The sequence below is a fragment of the Oreochromis aureus genome, linkage group 3 (genome assembly GCF_013358895.1).
Source record: "Oreochromis aureus strain Israel breed Guangdong linkage group 3, ZZ_aureus, whole genome shotgun sequence".
Taxonomy (NCBI): Eukaryota; Metazoa; Chordata; class Actinopteri; order Cichliformes; family Cichlidae; genus Oreochromis; species Oreochromis aureus.
The window spans coordinates 7,249,940-7,267,365 of record NC_052944.1 but is presented as its reverse complement, the minus strand read 5'-3'; the positions used below and the strand labels follow the sequence as shown (position 1 = coordinate 7,267,365).

At 42.6% G+C, this 17,426-nt stretch overlaps 1 long non-coding RNA gene across 1 annotated transcript; it reads right to left on the bottom strand.

Annotated features, from left to right (window-relative positions):
- Nucleotides 1–16,511: 16,511 nt before the first annotated feature.
- LOC120436272 lies at nucleotides 16,512–17,097 on the bottom strand. Its single transcript, XR_005610290.1, has 3 exons — nucleotides 17,043–17,097; nucleotides 16,883–16,954; nucleotides 16,512–16,627 (listed from the first exon to the last, which is right to left on the bottom strand). It is a non-coding gene; the product is annotated as an uncharacterized LOC120436272 (long non-coding RNA).
- Between the last annotated feature and the right edge of the window lie 329 nt (nucleotides 17,098–17,426).

The following is a 17,426-nucleotide window of genomic DNA, read 5'->3' as shown; positions in this document are numbered from 1 at the left end:
CTTTGGCCTTCGGCTCCGACCTTTTGGCGGGAGTAGGAGCCATCGACATGGTTAGCGGAAAGTTGGTGAGACTAGGCTACACCAGGCTTGTCTCAACACGTTAGCCCGTAAGTAGCTAGGACTAGCGGCGGTGTTAAATCCCGAGCTAGTCACCGCGGGAGTCAGCTCGTCGTGACACGTTAGCTGCACTCCTCTAGCCAATATCGTTAGCAACTTAATGCTAACTGAGCCCTAGGTAGACTAACAAGCTAATGCTAGTGAGACGCTAATGTTGTTCGTGGCCTGCTAACAAGTTAATGCTAGCCGGACACTGAACGAACAGCTCGCCGTAACGCGTTAGCCCGAGTTACACAACGTCGGCTACCTCGCTAACTAAAACCAGGAACCGCTGGGACAGCTCGCCTGACGCGGTTGCTGTTCCACAGTGCAACTCTAAGTACACTTCTTTCGAAGGACTTACTCAGCACGATCTAAACTGGAACTGGAAAAACTGCGTTTGGCGACGTACTCCTACACGGGACGCCTGAGAACTGTTAAGCAGCTAATCAAGTTAGCCTGGATGCGCTGAGGGAGCTCAAAGTAGTTTCTCACGGGAAGAAAGCGAGAATGAGTTAGGAGGAGCTGGTCGGCCGTGTTAGTATGAGGGGGCGGAGCCCTGAGCACGGCTCAACAGGTCTGTCAGAGACAGACGTGGTGTTACTGGAGCTTCCGTAGTTGGTCAGGCCGAGGCGATTCCCATAGTGAAAGACCGAGCGAAGTTAGAAAAAGAACCATCTCACCCGCTTGTAAGCATCCATCACAGCAGGCGTGGAAAGCTGGATGTTCCCTCCAAATTTCACAACGCTTTCTTTCCAATCTCCTTATGTTTCAGTTCTTGGACCTGTTCCTGGGCTCCTGCACTCTGATATCCATCTCGCCCGCTTGTAAACATCCATCACAGCAGGTGTGGAAATCTGGAGGTTCCCTCCAAATTTCATAATCATGATTCTGGTTTTGATATTTGACATCACAGCAGAGAGTCGAGTCTGGTATTGATATTTGACATCACAGCAGAGAGACAAGTCTGGTATTGATATTTGACATCACAGCAGACAGTCTTGTCTGGCATTGATATTTGAATTCACAGAAGAGACGCGAGTCTGGTATTGATATTTGACATCACAGCAGAGAGACAAGTCTGGTATTGATATTTGACATCACAGCAGAGAAACAAGTCTGGTATTGATATTTGAAATCACAGCAGAGAGGCGAATCTGGCATTGATATTTGACATCACAGCAGAGAGGTGAGTCTGGTATTGATATTTGACATCACAGGAGAGAGACGAGTCTGGTATTGATATTTGACATCACAGCAGACAGACAAGTCTGGTATTGATATTTGACATCACAGCAGACAGACAAGTCTGGTATTGATATGTGACATCACAGCAGAGACGCAACACTGGCATTGATACTTGAAATCACAGCAGAGAGGCGAATCTGGCATTGATATTTGACATCACAGGAGAGAGACGAGTCTGGAATTGACATTTGACATCACGTCAGAGACACGCTCTGTGCTCGGCGATAGCTCATACTTCACGTCAGATACACCCCGTGTGAGTGGCGATTGCTGATAAGTCACATCACAGTCACGCCCTGACACTGGCGATCTTTAATAAGTCACGTCAGAGACACGCCCGGCGAGCGGCGATTGCTGATAAGTCACGTCAGAGACACACCCTTTGATCGGCGATCACTCATACTTCACGTCAGACACACCCCGAGTGAGTGGCGATTGCTGATAAGTTATGTCACAGACACGCCCAACTATTGGCGATTGCTCATACGTCACATAACAAACACGGCCTGCGAGTGGCGATTGCTGATAAGTCACAAAACAGTCACGCCCTGACACTGGCGATCGCTAATACGTCACGTCACAGACACGCCCGGCGAACGGCAATTGCTGATTAGTTATGTCACAGACAAGCCCTGACATTGGCGATCGCTAATACGTGACGTCACAGACACGCCCGGCGAGCAGCAATTGCTGATAAGTCACGTCAGAGACACGCCCTGTGATCGGCGATCACTCATATTTCACGTCGGACACACCCCGTGTGAGCTATTTGACATCAAAGTAGAGAGACGGGTTTGGCATTGATAATTGACATCACAACAGAGACGCGAGTCTGGCATTGCTTTTTGACATCACAGGAGAGAGACAAGTCTGGTTTTGATATTTGACATCACAGCAGAGACGTGAGTCTGGTATTGATATTTGACATCACAGCAGAGAATCTACTCTTGCATTGATATGTGACATCACAGCAGAAACGCGAGTCTGGAATTAATTGTTGACATCACAGCAGAGAGACGAGCCTAGAATTGCTATTTGAAATCACAGCAGAATCATGATTCTGGTTTTGATATTTGACATCACAGCAGAGAATCTACTCTTGCATTGATATGTGACATCACAGCAGAGACGCGAGTCTGTAATTGATATTTGACATCACAGCAGAGTGACGAGTCTGGTATTGATATTTGACATCAAACCAGAGAGACAAGTCTTGTATTGATATTTGACATCACGTCAGAGACACGCCCTGTGCTCGGCGATAGCTCATACTTCACGTCAGACACACCCCGTTTGAGTGGCGATTGCTGATAAGTCACATCACAGTCACGCCCTGACCTTGGCGATCTCTAACAAGTCAAGTCACAGACACCCCCGGCGAGCGGCGATTGCTGATAAATCACGTCATAGACACGCCCTGTGATTGGCTATCACTCATACTTCACGTCAGACACACCCCGTGTGAGTGGCGATTGCTGATAAGTTATGTCACAGATACGCCCAACTATTGGCGATTGCTCATACGTCACATAACAAACACGGCCTGCGAGTGGCGATTGCTGACAAGTCACAAAACAGTCACGCCCTGACACTGGCGATCGCTAATACGTCACGTCATAGACACGCCGGGCGAGCCGCGATTACTGATAAGTCACAAAACAGTCACGCCCTGACATTGGCGATCGCTAATACGTCACGTCACAGTCACGCCCGGCGAGCGGCGTTTGCTGATAAGTCACGTCAGAGACACGCCCTGTGATCGGCGATCACTCATACTTCACGTCAGACACACCCCGTGTGAGTGGCGATTGCTGATAAGTTATGTCACAGACACGCCCAACTACTGGCGATTGCTCGTACGTCACATAACAAGCACGGCCTGCGAGTGGCGATTGCTGATAAGTCACAAAACAGTCACGCCTTGACATTGGCGATCGTTAATACGTCACGTTACAGACACGCCCGGCGAGCGGTGACTGCTGATAAGTCACATCAGAGACACGCCCTGTGATCGGCGATCACTCATACTTCACGTCAGACACACCTCGTGTGAGTGGCGATTGCTGATAAGTTATGTCACAGAAACGCCCAACTATTGGCGATTGCTCATACGTCACATAACAAACACGGCCTGCGAGTGGCGATTGCTGATAAGTCACAAAACAGTCACGCCCTGACACTGGCGATCGCTAATACGTCACGTCATAGACACGCCGGGCGAGCCGCGATTGCTGATAAGTCACAAAACAGTCACGCCCTGACATTGGCGATCGCTAATACGTCACGTCACAGACACGCCCGGCGAGCGGTGACTGCTGATAAGTCACATCAGAGACACGCCCTGTGATCGGCGATCACTCATACTTCACGTCGGACACCCCGTGTGAGCAGCGATTGCTGATAAGTTATGTCACAGAAACGCCCAACTACTGGCGATTGCTCATACGTCACATAACAAGCACGGCCTGCGAGTGGCGATTGCTGATAAGTCACAAAACAGTCACGCCCTGACACTGGCGATCACTCATAGTTCACGTCAGACACGCCCCGTGTGAGCTATTTGACATCACAGCAGAGACGCGAGTCTGGCATTGATATTTGACATCACAGCAGAGAATCTACTCTGGCATTGATATGTGACATCACAGCAGAGACGCGAGTCTGGAATTTATTGTTGACATCACAGCAGAGAGACAAGTCTGGTATTGATATTTGACATCACAGCAGAGAGGCGATTCTGGCATTGATATTTGACATCATAGCAGAGAGGCGAATCTGGCATTGATATTTGACATCACAGCAGACAGACAAGTCTGGTATTGATATTTGACATCACAGCAGCGAGGCGAATCTGACATTGATATTTGACATCACAGCAGAGAGGTGAGTCTGGTATTGATATTTGACATCACAGCCGGGAATCTACTCTGGCATTGATATTTGACATCACAGTAGAGAGTCGAGTCTGGAATTAATTGTTGACATCACAGCAGAAAGTCAAGTCTGGTATTGATATTTGACATCACAGCAGGGAATCTATTTTGGCATTGCTATTTGACATCGGGTTTCACAACGCTTTCTTTCCAATCTCCTTGTGTTTCAGGTCTTGGACCTGTTCCTGGGCTCTTGCACACTGATATCCATCTCACCCGCTTGTAAGCATCCATCACAGCTGGCGTGGAAAGCTTGAGGTTCCCTCCAGATTTCACAACGCTTTCTTTCCACTCTCCTTGTGTTTCAGGTCTTGGATCTGTTCCTGGGCTCCTGCACTCTGATATCCATCTCACCCGCTTGTAAGTATCCATCACAGGCGGCGTGGAAACCTGGACGTTCCCTCCAGATTTCATGACGCTTTCATCACCAGTGGACTTAACTTTTTTGCCGTGAGTTAGAGCTCGCTGGAGGAAGACCTCTGCATGTTATCTTTGCTTTCATTTTTAAATAAATAAACATGAAATAAAACAATATACCTTTTCCATTTGGTTATTCCATGTTAATCCATATAAAGTGTCAAACAGAGTGAAAAGTAAATGAAACAGGACACATTGTTTATAAAACATTTATGCCCTACTCATTATTGTGATGATAATACAAACTCAACTTATGAAATGTTAAATATGAAAGCTGCTCATACTAAATTTAATAGAACCAACAAGTTTTCCCCCAGCATCCAACATCAGCATGGAGGAGAGGAAGGCACTCACATCACTTAGTAATGACAACAACATTATCGCCCTTCAGGCAGACAAAGGTAGGTGCACAGTTTTGCTAAACCAGCAAGACCATCATGAGAACACTTTGACACTGCTCAGTGACGAAAAATACTTATGAGCCCCTAGGACCCAGGAAATGGTTACAGGAAGAGGGTGATAGACTGTCTGAAGTAGCAGGTTAGCCTTCTTAGATTGTGACATTTCCATCAGTAATGGGGACATCTAAAAGCTGATGTGTACCGTAAACCCACGACACGGATCAGTATTTACGGTTTGACTATCATCATCCAAAGGAGCGTAAACTGGTTGTCATCAGGACGCTACAACAGAGAGCTTAACACCATCCCAACAGACCGCTGTCCCAACAGAGAAGCAGAAGAACATCACATCAAGAAGGCCCTGAGTAAATGTGGTTACTCCAGCTGGACTTTTGTCAAAGCTGGAAGGCACCTAAAGAAAGCTCCAGCCGATCCAGGAGAGAAGGACAGCTGTCTTCTTGAAAACCTGTAGTGATCCCGTATGCATCAGAAGTATCAGAACATTTGAGACGTATTTTTTATAAACATAGCATCTCTGTGGCTTTTAAACCCCAAATCACACTGCGCCAAAAATTGGTCCACCCCAAGGACCGGGGCCCCAACACAAACAGAGTAATATATTGCACGCTGTTAAGTGCCATGAGGATTGCCGGATTTATACATCGGGGAAACCAAACAACCTCTGGCGGCGGATGGCACAACACAGAAGAGCTGCCTCGTCAGGCCAGGACTCCGCAGTCTATTTACACCTACAGGCCAGTGGACACTCTTTTTAATGATGAGGATGTACACATCCTGGACAGGGAGGAACGCTGGTTTGAGCGAGGAGTCAAGGAGGCCACTTACGTGAAAAGGAAAAGATCATCTCTGAATCGAGGAGGGGGCCTAAGGGTACATCTTTCGCCATCTTACCATGCTGTGATTGCAGCCATTCCCCAACTCTCTGTGAATGTACTCATGGTCATTGATCAGTGGCCATTGATCAGTGGTCATGAGGATCTGCATACTCATGTTTAAGGAAATGACCTCCCAGCTCATTGTTCGCTCAGTGGTGCTAGTTTCATTCATTATGCAAATGTGCTGTTTATAAGATTGGGGAACCTGCAGTCAGCTGAGACTGAAGAAGTCACTTTGGATGAGTGATTTAAACATTTCTCCGACTGAAAACGTTACGTCCAGATGAACAGAATCAACTTTTGGGATTTCTAAGTATAAGTTCGTTTCAAATGCTGCATTCACTGGATATTCTGTATAGGGAGTTTGGATAACTGAAATCAAAGTAATCATATAGAGAATTACTTATAGAGAATTTAAGAGAACAAATGTTTCAGGATTTCCTTACCTGGATAAGAAAAAAATATACAAAACCAATTTGCAGTGTGGCAGTTTGGGCAACAAGGAACAGTTGTCCATTCAAAACGAGCACTCTGCCTTTCAAGACAATGAGCCAGACTTTTCAATTGCAGTTTATTCATTTTTCTAAGTAACAGATCATTTCAAGTGCTGTGTTGACTTGATATTCTGGGCATGGCCTTTACAATATTTGAAACGCTCATGTGACCAGGTACCCCTACTAGAAGCTAAATGTCATTAAACTACTTTTGGAAAGAGGAGCAATCCCAGTTCTAGGTTCATAAGCAAAGCCCTGGTGTGTCTGTACTCAGGACTGCATATGTGCAGCTCTGAAACACCACAGATCATGTGACATGTGTACGTTGCAACCACAGGGGATTAGCTCAAATGGTAGAGCGCCGCTTTGCATGCGAGAGGTAGCGGATCGACGCCCGCATCCTCCAAACGGGTGTTTCACTTTAAACCTCATCATGAAAACATTTAATTTGCAGAGTGAACAAATCCCTTAAATCCCTGTGACTAGCTACCCCTACCAGACCTTACTGTTACTGGGCTTTCATTAGTACGTCACGAGACTCAGGAATATATCCTTCACAGAAAACAGCAATGTAATCTTTAGCCATCATCAATGGGCAATTGATATAGTCTGACAAATAATAACTCATATGTCTTCATATATTTTCAGTGGCACACGTCATTGCATTGTGATCTTGCTACCGCAGGAGACACAGGGGATTAGCTCTTTAAAGTTTGTATAATAAATAAATAAACTTTATTTACTTTGAATACACTCTAAGTTTTATGTGTATGAGGTAGTTGGTTACCGTGATGGCCAAATTAAGTTTTCTGAAACACTGAAGCTTGTATAGAAAAAGGGTTCATTACTCAAAGCTTTTTAGCACCATCGTTTTTGGTGCCATCTGGTGGCCAATAATATCACGAGCCGCTTGACTCTACAAAATAAAATGAACTGCTTCATTATGATTGTCCGCTCAGTTGACAGCCACTGTTTAATGTCATTTGAGAGTTCTGTGATGTTGGGCTACCATTGTATGCTTGAACATGTACAGTAAAAAGACAATGTCTGTTTGGGTAGGTGATGAGAGGGATTTCACTGTGCAAACTTGTATGTTTTTGTGACGATGCCTAAAAGAAAAGTCTTTTGGAGGATGCGGGCATCAATCCCGCTAAACAGCCACTTCACAAGCGCATGGCACAACATAGAAGAGCCACCTCCACAGGACAAGACTCAGCAGTCCATCTGCATCTTAAGGATAAAGGTCACTCTTTCGAGGATGCCAATGTTCACATTTTGGACAGAGAGGACAGATGGTTTGAAAGAGGAGTGAAAGAGGCCATCTATGTCCACTGTGAGCGACCATCTTTGAACAGAGGCGGTGGTTTACGACACCAACTGTCTGCCATCTATAATCCAGTTTTGAGTTCCCTCCCCAGACGCCTTAACGCCCACTCACATCCTGGGCCATCTGACCTCAGGAATTCACATGACAAGGTGGGGCCAGGTTTCACAATGAGCTCACCCGAAACCCTGGCTGATTAGGTCCCACACCCGCCACACCTTGGCTCATGTGATTAGAGGATCACCAGGGGTCCTTTGTCCTCTTTGGGGATACTCCCACTGGGTTTAAATCTGGGACTCGGCCATTTGACCTTAGAACTGAAGAAGCTTCTCGGATGAGAGGTGAAACGCCTTCAAGCAACTTAAAGAAGTCCAGACGCTTTTCTTTGCAAATTCCTTTGACATGCTAAGCTAGCGCTCTACCATTTGAGCTAATCCCCCACATGAGTCAACCCCGAGTGACGTCATCAGACACTGATAAATAGTCTTCAAATATGTGAGAAAGGTCGGACTTTGAAGTGAATCACCAGCAAATACATACAGAGTATTTCAGAGATGAAAGTAAAATTAATTTAGTTTATTGAACAGATATTTTCGGACTGTGTATTGACGCTGCACCAAAAATAAATCATATACCACAGCATAAACCACAGCAAATGACAACAGGGAGGGGTGTAGTAACTTTTACCATTTACTGAAAAAAGGCATGGGTCATTATCAGCAGAGGTTTCTGATCAAACCACTGTGAGACCTTGGGTCACCCTGTTTACATGCTTAACTTAATAACTAGAGGTGCAGTACTCTAAGTCAACTGTAGTGACCTTTAACTGATCACACATGCTGTGGCGTTGTAGAGCTGCAGATGCGCAGTGCAGAGAACGGACACACGTGCTTCTGGAAATTATACTGGGATAGTTCCTCCTTTCAGTACGCCACAGTCAGTTGTTTCCTTAGGCATTTCAAGGAGAGAGTAGCATTCGTGTGATCAAACCGATGCATCCGTGGGGGATTAGCTGAAATGGTAGAGCGCTCACTTACAACAAATCAGAAAAGTTTGATTTTGCAGGTTGAAAAGATTGATCCAATCACTCTGAAAAGACTTTCTAACAGGTCTTCTCTCTTTAATGTCACAAAACTGAAAACATCCCTGCTCATCCTAAAATAATATCAGAAAGATGGCAACTGCTTCTTTTTAGCATTCAGCGCTACTGAAGAGTAGTGTTCACAAATGTACTAACACTTTCTAAGTATAACGCCTTGATGCATGCTCAATCATCCAGGTAAGTAGATCAGTACATCAGTATGAGCAAACAGCATGCAAGATGGCTGATTACAGGAACCACCTGAGATTCAGCCTCAGATGCCGACAAGACAGGATTACTCCTAAAAGTCTGCTAAAAGCTGCTTAATGAACGGGTGAGGCAAACAAGTTTTACCATCGACGTGTTAAAATCTGAAGAGGAGTGGATCCGACAGAGACTTACAATGCTTCTAGATGACAATACTCTTAAAAAGGTGTTTGAATTCACCGAGAAGGATCGTCTAGCACAGCACGAGAAGTCTAAAACCAGGCAACAGAGTTTGACTTGTTAAAGGCCGGAAACCACAGCAAAATACAAAGAGTGTCCTCAGCGGTCAGAAGAGAGAAGGATGCCATACCGAGGATGTGGACAAGTGGGTGAAGAATTTGTCTGACAGACAGCTCACCCAAACAGAGAAAAACATCCTTGCTAAAGGTTTGAATTTTGCTGTGACGCCAAGACAAATCCCGCTAGTGGAACTGATCACAGCCACAGAAAGAGCAATTTGAAAGAACAATATTGCAGACGTGGAAGCAGAGCAACTACGGGCAGACGTTTTGGTCTGTCTCAGCAACGCAAAGCCCCCAGCATCCAACATCAGCATGGAGGAGAGGAAGGCACTCCCATCAAATTATCATCCTTTAGGCAGACAAAGGTAGGTGCACAGTTTTGCTAAACCAGCAAGACTATCATGAGAACATTTCGTCACTGCTCAGTGACGAAAATACTTATGAGCCCCTAGGACCCAGGAAATGGTTACAGGAAGAGGGTGATAGACTGTCTGAAGTAGCAGGTTAGCCTTCTTAGATTGTGACATTTCCATCAGTAATGGGGGACATCTAAAAGCTGATGTGTACCGTAAACCCACGACACGGATCAGTATTTAAGGTTTGACTCTCATCATCCAATGGAGCATAAACTGGTTGTCATCAGGACGCTACAACAGAGAGCAAACACCATCCCCACAGACACAGTGGCCAAAGAAGCAGAAGAACATCACATCAAGAATGCCCTGAGTAAATGTGGTTACTCCAGCTGGACTTTGTCAAAGCTGGAAGGCACCTAAAGAAAGCTCCAGCCGATCCAGGAGAGAAGGACAGCTGCCTTCTCGAAAGCCTGTAGGGATCCCGTATGCATCAGGAGTATCAGAACATTTGAGATGCATTGTTTCTAAACACCACATCTCTGTGGCTTGAATTTAAGAGAACAAACGTTATAGGATTTCCTTACCTGGATACCTGGATTACCTTTAAGACCTACCATAGAACCAAGTCCGCCAGAGCTTATATTATATTTTTACATGCTGTAGTGCCATTTTTGGGAGCATTTCAAGTTGATATACATCAATACAACCATTATAACCCAAATTTTAATAATATGTATGCATTAGTGCATAGTAAGTACATAAATTGCAAAAAGTGCAATAAACTACAAAAAATTGAAAATCGTTTTTGTTTTTTTAACATATATTTCTAGTTAGAGAAATTTAAGAGGCTTATCCCTCAAAACTGTAAATACAAAAAAGTTGCACAAACTAGTTTCCCACCACAGGAAATTTATTTTAAGTGTCTTCATAGTTTTATTTTTGAAATACACCAATTTTCATATACTGCAGGAAAATCGAAAATAAATATTATAATGCAAATTTAAATAAAAAACAGCATATGCATCAAAATAAACTATTTCCAGCAGTGCAATATGAGTCCTAAGCATCCCAGAAACGACACAGAAAGTCATAAAGTCAAACATAACTTTTTAAAACACAAGTATAGGGCTCATAAGCCCCTGATGGTAAAAGAAATTACATTTCCGCAAAATGACGTCACTTCCGGTTTCGGCCAGACATACGATAGTTCGCTGCTGATGGAGTAGGAGGTGTTATGAACAGCTGATCGGATCGGCAAGGCGTGTTTCTGGAATATTATGTTTTTGTTGCTGCAAGCGCTTTTTATGCAGTTTTTGCAAAGCTATATGTGGAAGGAAACCGTGACCTAGGACAAGCTGATGGCATAAAATGGGTACAACTCCTCCGGTTTCATATGCAAAAAAATTATTGCGCTTAGTTTACATGGTTGCAGTGCTACCGGATTTAAAAACAGTTAGCACAACAGAGCGTGCCTGCCCGACCGGCTTTAAAGGGTTAACACAATCGTCTTTGGTGGCATCTTTGCTTCTGGAAATTATACTGGGATAGTTCCTCCTCCAGCACTCCACGGTCACAGTCAGTTGTTAGCGGAGTAGCATTCATGTGATCAAAAATACACCAGTGGGGAATTAGCATCTCTAAACAACAAATCAGAAAAGTTTGATTTTGCAGGTTGAAAAGATTGATCCAATCACTCTGAAAAGACTTTCTAACAGCTCTTCTCCCTTTAATGTCTCACAAAACTGAAAACATCCCTGCTCATCCTAAAATAATATCAATAATTATTTCTGCAGATTTGTGGAGGGGAATTGGAAGCAGGAAATCGCTGCACGTCAGCAGGTGAAAAGAAAAGAGAGGGAGGAAGTTAAGTTGGACATGTGTGTGTGTGTGTGTGTGTGTGTCTCACAGAGATCACACAGCTGAGGCATGTGGAGGTGTACAGCACATAGGTGTTTTGACTGACAGCTTCTAGCTGTAATCACGTGTATGATTGTTTCCACATGTGAAACGGATGTAAAAATGATTGGATGAAAAATCCCCCCGTGGCCGGCAGTCTGAATAAAGGCTGTGAAGTCGTGTCAACATGGTTTCAGTTATCCTGCAGGAAAGTAAGACTTTAACTTTTTATTTGATACATCAAAGCGTGAAGGTATGCAAGAGGGACTACTTTTACACACATGTAGACTATTGTACTGATGTTTCAAGTATATTTTTTTGTCTCTAACCACAAGATCAGATGTTTTCTGATAGTTTTAGTTCACAATGGAGAGATCTGATGAAACTAAAATAATAATTTTAGTCAATTTTAGTCCATAGAATAGGCTGGAAAATCATGGGGAGACCTTTGCCTGTTCAAATCTCTTTCTGGTGTGATATCACACCCCCATTGTGCCAATGAGTTTAATCAAAGGATGAAAACTAACATTTTGTACCCGAAAAACTATTGAGTATGGATGCAGTCATTTTGTAAATGATTCTGAAAAAAAAAAAAAAACCTTTAAAAATACAAGATAAATAATTGGTTCTCTTATATTTTTTTTTAATTTTTACATACAGAATAATTAGCTAGTTCAGTTACAGAGCCAATGCATAACACCACCCACCTCAAAGTGCTTTATATCATCAGCTAGGCCATACAATACCAGAGAGAAGTCCAAAAATCACTCCCATTTAATAGGAAGATTAATTCAGCAGAACCAAGCTCTTAGGTTAAAGAAAAACATAAAAGAGGAAGAACGATCAACAAAACACAGACTACAGGAGAGAGAGGGCATTGTTAATGACGCAGCAGTGGCACATAGACACGTGGAGAAGAAATGCTGTGTCCATCATGGAAGGCCTCCAACAGACTGATGTAAGATGCATAACTAAGTGATGTTTCAAAAGGAACACTTTAAGGCTAACCTTAAAAATACAGGGACGCCTGTCTCCTGAATCCAAAGTGTAAATGGTTCTACAAAGGAACCTGAGACTTGAAGGCTCTGCCTCGCATTCTACTTTTAGAGGCTCTAGGAACGACAAGCAAGCCTGTAGTCGTTGATCAAAGTGCTCTACTGGGATAATATGGCACAGTGAGATCTGTGTTATCATGGCACATGATAATTCAAAACTTTGTATCTCAGGAGAAAGATTTTAACATTAGAACCACCTGTGTAATACTGTGTAGCTGACCTACCATAGATGAACACAAGACTTTGACAGTGAATTCTTTTCAGGAGGTTGGAGCGCTCATGGATTGTTGTCAGCAGTTTGTGCCGTTAACACAAGGGACACTCCACAGTCACAGTAACAATAAATGCCAGAACCATAGACTGCATATAAAACATGAATGTAGCTTTATACGCTTGGAAAGTGAAGCCAGTAATTCAGCTTTCAGTATTCCTGATGGCCGTGAGGAGGGAACTCATTTGGTTTCGAAAATAATTCTTCTTCTATGGAAGTCTGGAAAACAAAGACTTTGATCCACAACCTCAGGAAACACTTTCCTGATGAATTCGTGGCCAGAGTCACTAGTTTCAAGTCTTATTTAATACAATGTGACTTTCATTGTATAAATTATGTTCTCCTTGTGTAACTGACAACTTGCAAGCCTTTGAGCGTGTGCCTCAATTAAACAGTGAAACCACACTCACTTGTCACATCCCAGATTCAACATGTCTAGACTGTCACGGCAAAAGTGCACAGCTTGAGGTTTCATAACAAGTTTTTGCAAACTAATGGATGGACTCACAACAGTGACAGTCTGTGGCATAATGTTGCTTTCTAAAGATATGACCGGTGTTTTCTTTTGGCTTTTTTTTATATATATATTTTTCTCATTTCTCATTTTTTTCTGAATTACAATATATGAGATTATTTTCTTGTTCATCCCATAAGAGCACTCAGTTTCATAACAAGAAACTGAGGGTTCTTCATGTCTGGTTCAGACATGAAATTAACCAAAACATTGGTCCAACTCATGCATTTGCCACAACAAAGAAGGCAGATGTTGTAAATTCTCCTCAGCATCAACTCCACATGCCATCGTCCCTATTCTTCATCTCATTACTTGGCATATATAATCTCTGGTTGTACTGTGGCTTTTTGGGGCAGGGAGACAGAGTGAACTATAAAGGGTTTTATACAAGCTGAGGAGTGGAGTTAAACTGAAGGCAGTCTGCATGTTTGTATGGAAACAATTTTTTCATGAGTTGCAATTCTGTTTGATTCCAGATGTAAAAAGCCACAGGAGAGAAAGATGCATATCAGTCTTGACACCTAAATCCAGGATGATGCTGCACTTGAAGTGCTATCCTAACCTCACCGAAAAGACTACATTTAGCAAAAGTATTCTCTGTGCATTTCTTTTCCTAAGCAATAATGATTCTGAACAAGCAGGATAGAAATTCTTCCAGTTATATTAAAGGATCCACATACTTTTTTGGGGAAGAAAAGTGAGTTAGGTAACTTTAAACTTTGCATATTTGTTGGTGTAAGACAGGCTGGTCTGAGTATTTCAGAAACTGTTGATCTGCTAGGATTTTCCCACACAACCATCTCTGGGGATTAAAAAGAGGAACATATGCAGTGAGCAGCAGTCCTTGAGTAAAAATGCCTTGTTGATGTCAGAGGTCAGAGGAGAATGGCGAGACTGCTTCAAGATAATAGGAAAGCAGAAATAACTCAAATAACCACTCATATCAACCAAGGTGTGTAGAAAGACATCTCTGAATAACACATTGAATCCTGTAGCAGATGGTCTACAACAGCAGAAGACTACATCAGGTCCCACTCCTGTCAACTAAGACAGCACAGGCTCACCAAAATTGGAAATTAGAAGACTGAAAACAATATGAGCAACATTCAGAAGGTAGGGTCAGAATTTTGCATAAAAAAACACAAAAGTGTGTCTCCATCATGCCTCGTTCAGGCAGTTTTGCTATACTATTGGCTGTAAATTACTTCAGGTGAATGGAATGTCTCTAAATGCTCATCTCAGCCAAAAGCTAAGGATTTTTTAAAACTGTGAATCATGCAAAACCGCTCTGGTAAAATGCAGGAATTGTTTTAAAAAAGGGAAATGAGCATAATAAGTTCCCTTTGACAATAATTTTTTTTAAAAATCACAAATTATTATGATCCTACTTTAAGTCTAATCTCTGTACTCAAGTAATTACACTAAGTCATGCAAATGTTTTGTGTTTGTTCTTGACAGGGAAGCACGTTTTCTTTCTGGCTGCTTCTCTGTGGTCTGACCAGAAACTAACTCATCCTTATTCTAGAAAGTGAACCACAACACGTGGCAACAGAGCCCACAAACATGAGCTCATTCCTCTTGAGGGGAAACTAGCAACTGAAAAAACAGAGAAGAGAGAAAGTCCCAGTGTTCCTCTCCACATCCATTTGTCTTTGACCACATTCCTGCTCCTCTTCCTCAAATGAAATGGTTATCCCTGCAAACAATGAGAAGACTGAGCTGCAGGAGCATCTGCAGCATGTGAAGTGGGACATGAAACAAAAATTGGCTCACAAGGTCGAGGTCAACTTCAGCATCAGCACATTCTTTGAGCCAAGGCGTTGGAGAGAAAGCAGGCGCGAACTGAAAATGGCCCTAGTCTCTTCCTAACATGCTTTTATTTCCCACATACATACTGTGATCAGCAGGCCTCAGTATGTTATCAGGTAATACTGAGACAAACAGCTGCTTACGTGTTGAAATGTGGATGTATTATTTGAGAAAAGCATTACACATGAATCAGAAGAACAATACATTTTGACCAATAGGCTAACAATTAAAGTAAACTCATCAGTATTAAAAATACAGCTGGAAAGGTGAACTGTTCCTACTTTAAGAGCAAGTGCAAGTGCAGGCAGATATGTTGCAAAATGTATTTACCATCATAATTAAATACAAAAAGAAAGAATGTGCAGAAAAAATCTGAACTCTAAACTCACACCTATGATATTAATTTAAAAATCATAGTTGACCTTTTCGAGTTATTGTAACAAAAAAGGAAAAAGTCTTTTCTGTGGCTAAGTCCTCAATTTTCCTTTATTCCTTGTAATGTTGTCAGTCTCCATATGAGTCACGTTGACCACGTGCTGTGTGCTTCATGCTTTGCTCTGGAATGTCAGGTTTCAAATTGCATGTACCCGATATTGCCTTGGCATGCCATGCCATGCCAGAGATATAAGATTGTGTGTAACTGTAAAATCAAATGACTATTATTTATTTGCAATAAAATAACATAAAACACACACCAAAGTACACACAGGACTTTTTATTAGTAAGTTACAATGCGGACACATGCACTGCCAAGGACATTTAAAAAAAATAATACTATGACATTTCATCATGTTTCAGTTAAACAAGTTAAGAATCAAGCAGTTAAGTAAGAAAAGATTTTTTCTGTTTATAACAATTAGAACATGTATGATTGAACACAGAAGAAACATGCACTTTACTGCACTGCAACATAGAAAATTATCCTAAGTGTAGAAAAACATCATTTTCATTTGACAAACACTTGATGATACAAATGTGTTTGCAGTGACTGACTCACCCGAGTTTCTTCCAGAAGCCACAGGTTAACAGGTTAAAGGATATTTATTGTGTCACACAGCATGTTCTTTGGAAACTTGTTCAGCGCAGCGGTTTGAGAAAATATCACAGGCTGTCTGAGCGAGCAGGGTTTCCTTGATGTCATACCCTCCAGAGGCAAGTGCGGTGTTGGTGGTGCATCACGGTGTAGTGTGATGTACCGGGTTGTCAAAACCGCTGCTGACATGACAGAACACTGCCCTCCTGCACCAGCCCAAAGGCACTTTCCACAAGGGGCTTGTCAGGTCAGGGATCTGGTAATGGACCCACAATGCCTCTGTAGAATCCACTCCTAAAGAAAACATCAATGACAATAATGTAAGGAAGAAGGTTATTATACTGAACAACAACTAAACTAAAAAGTGTGAAACAGTGGTGCATAAGTTAGAGACTGGGATGTATATATGTACATGACTGAGTTAGCCGCCTTCAGAAAGTGTAATGTTGTATGTAAATTAATACCTATTCTGACACATGCATGTATGAACAAATAGCAACATGCATTTGTAACACAGGAAACCAAATTTTACAAATCTAATTACTGCACTCCAGTCTGGGCCATCCTATTTGGTACCGGCTTAGTGAAGATCATAGAGTTGATAGGTCCTGGCTTCACACCCTAACAGAAGACACATTTACTATGGATGGTGTTGCTGTTCATATGTAAACATGGTCTAATTCAAAAACTTTAACCTTATTTAAATTACCACTGTCCGTGGCTTGTGCCATTGTTGTTCAGATTCGGTGCAGCTATGCACAGGGGACAACCGCACTCTGAGTTGTGAGTAGTGTGTTGTTTGAAGAGCAGTGCCACTGTGTGATTGCACATAACAGCACCTGCCACACAGGAGCACTGGCGATGAATCCAGAAGCTTAATCTAAGAAGAAAGAACTAAAATTAAAATGTAACATCATCTTCATGGAAGAGCCAAACAGGAACATAGTTCAGTGTTATGGTTACTGACCCTCACAGGCTTACCCTCCTGAATGCTTAGTGTTTCCTTCTCTCCCTATTAAAACAATTTAACCATCCTTGATAACTGTAATAACTTAGATTGTGTATATTTGCAGTATTAACTTGGTGTAAATTT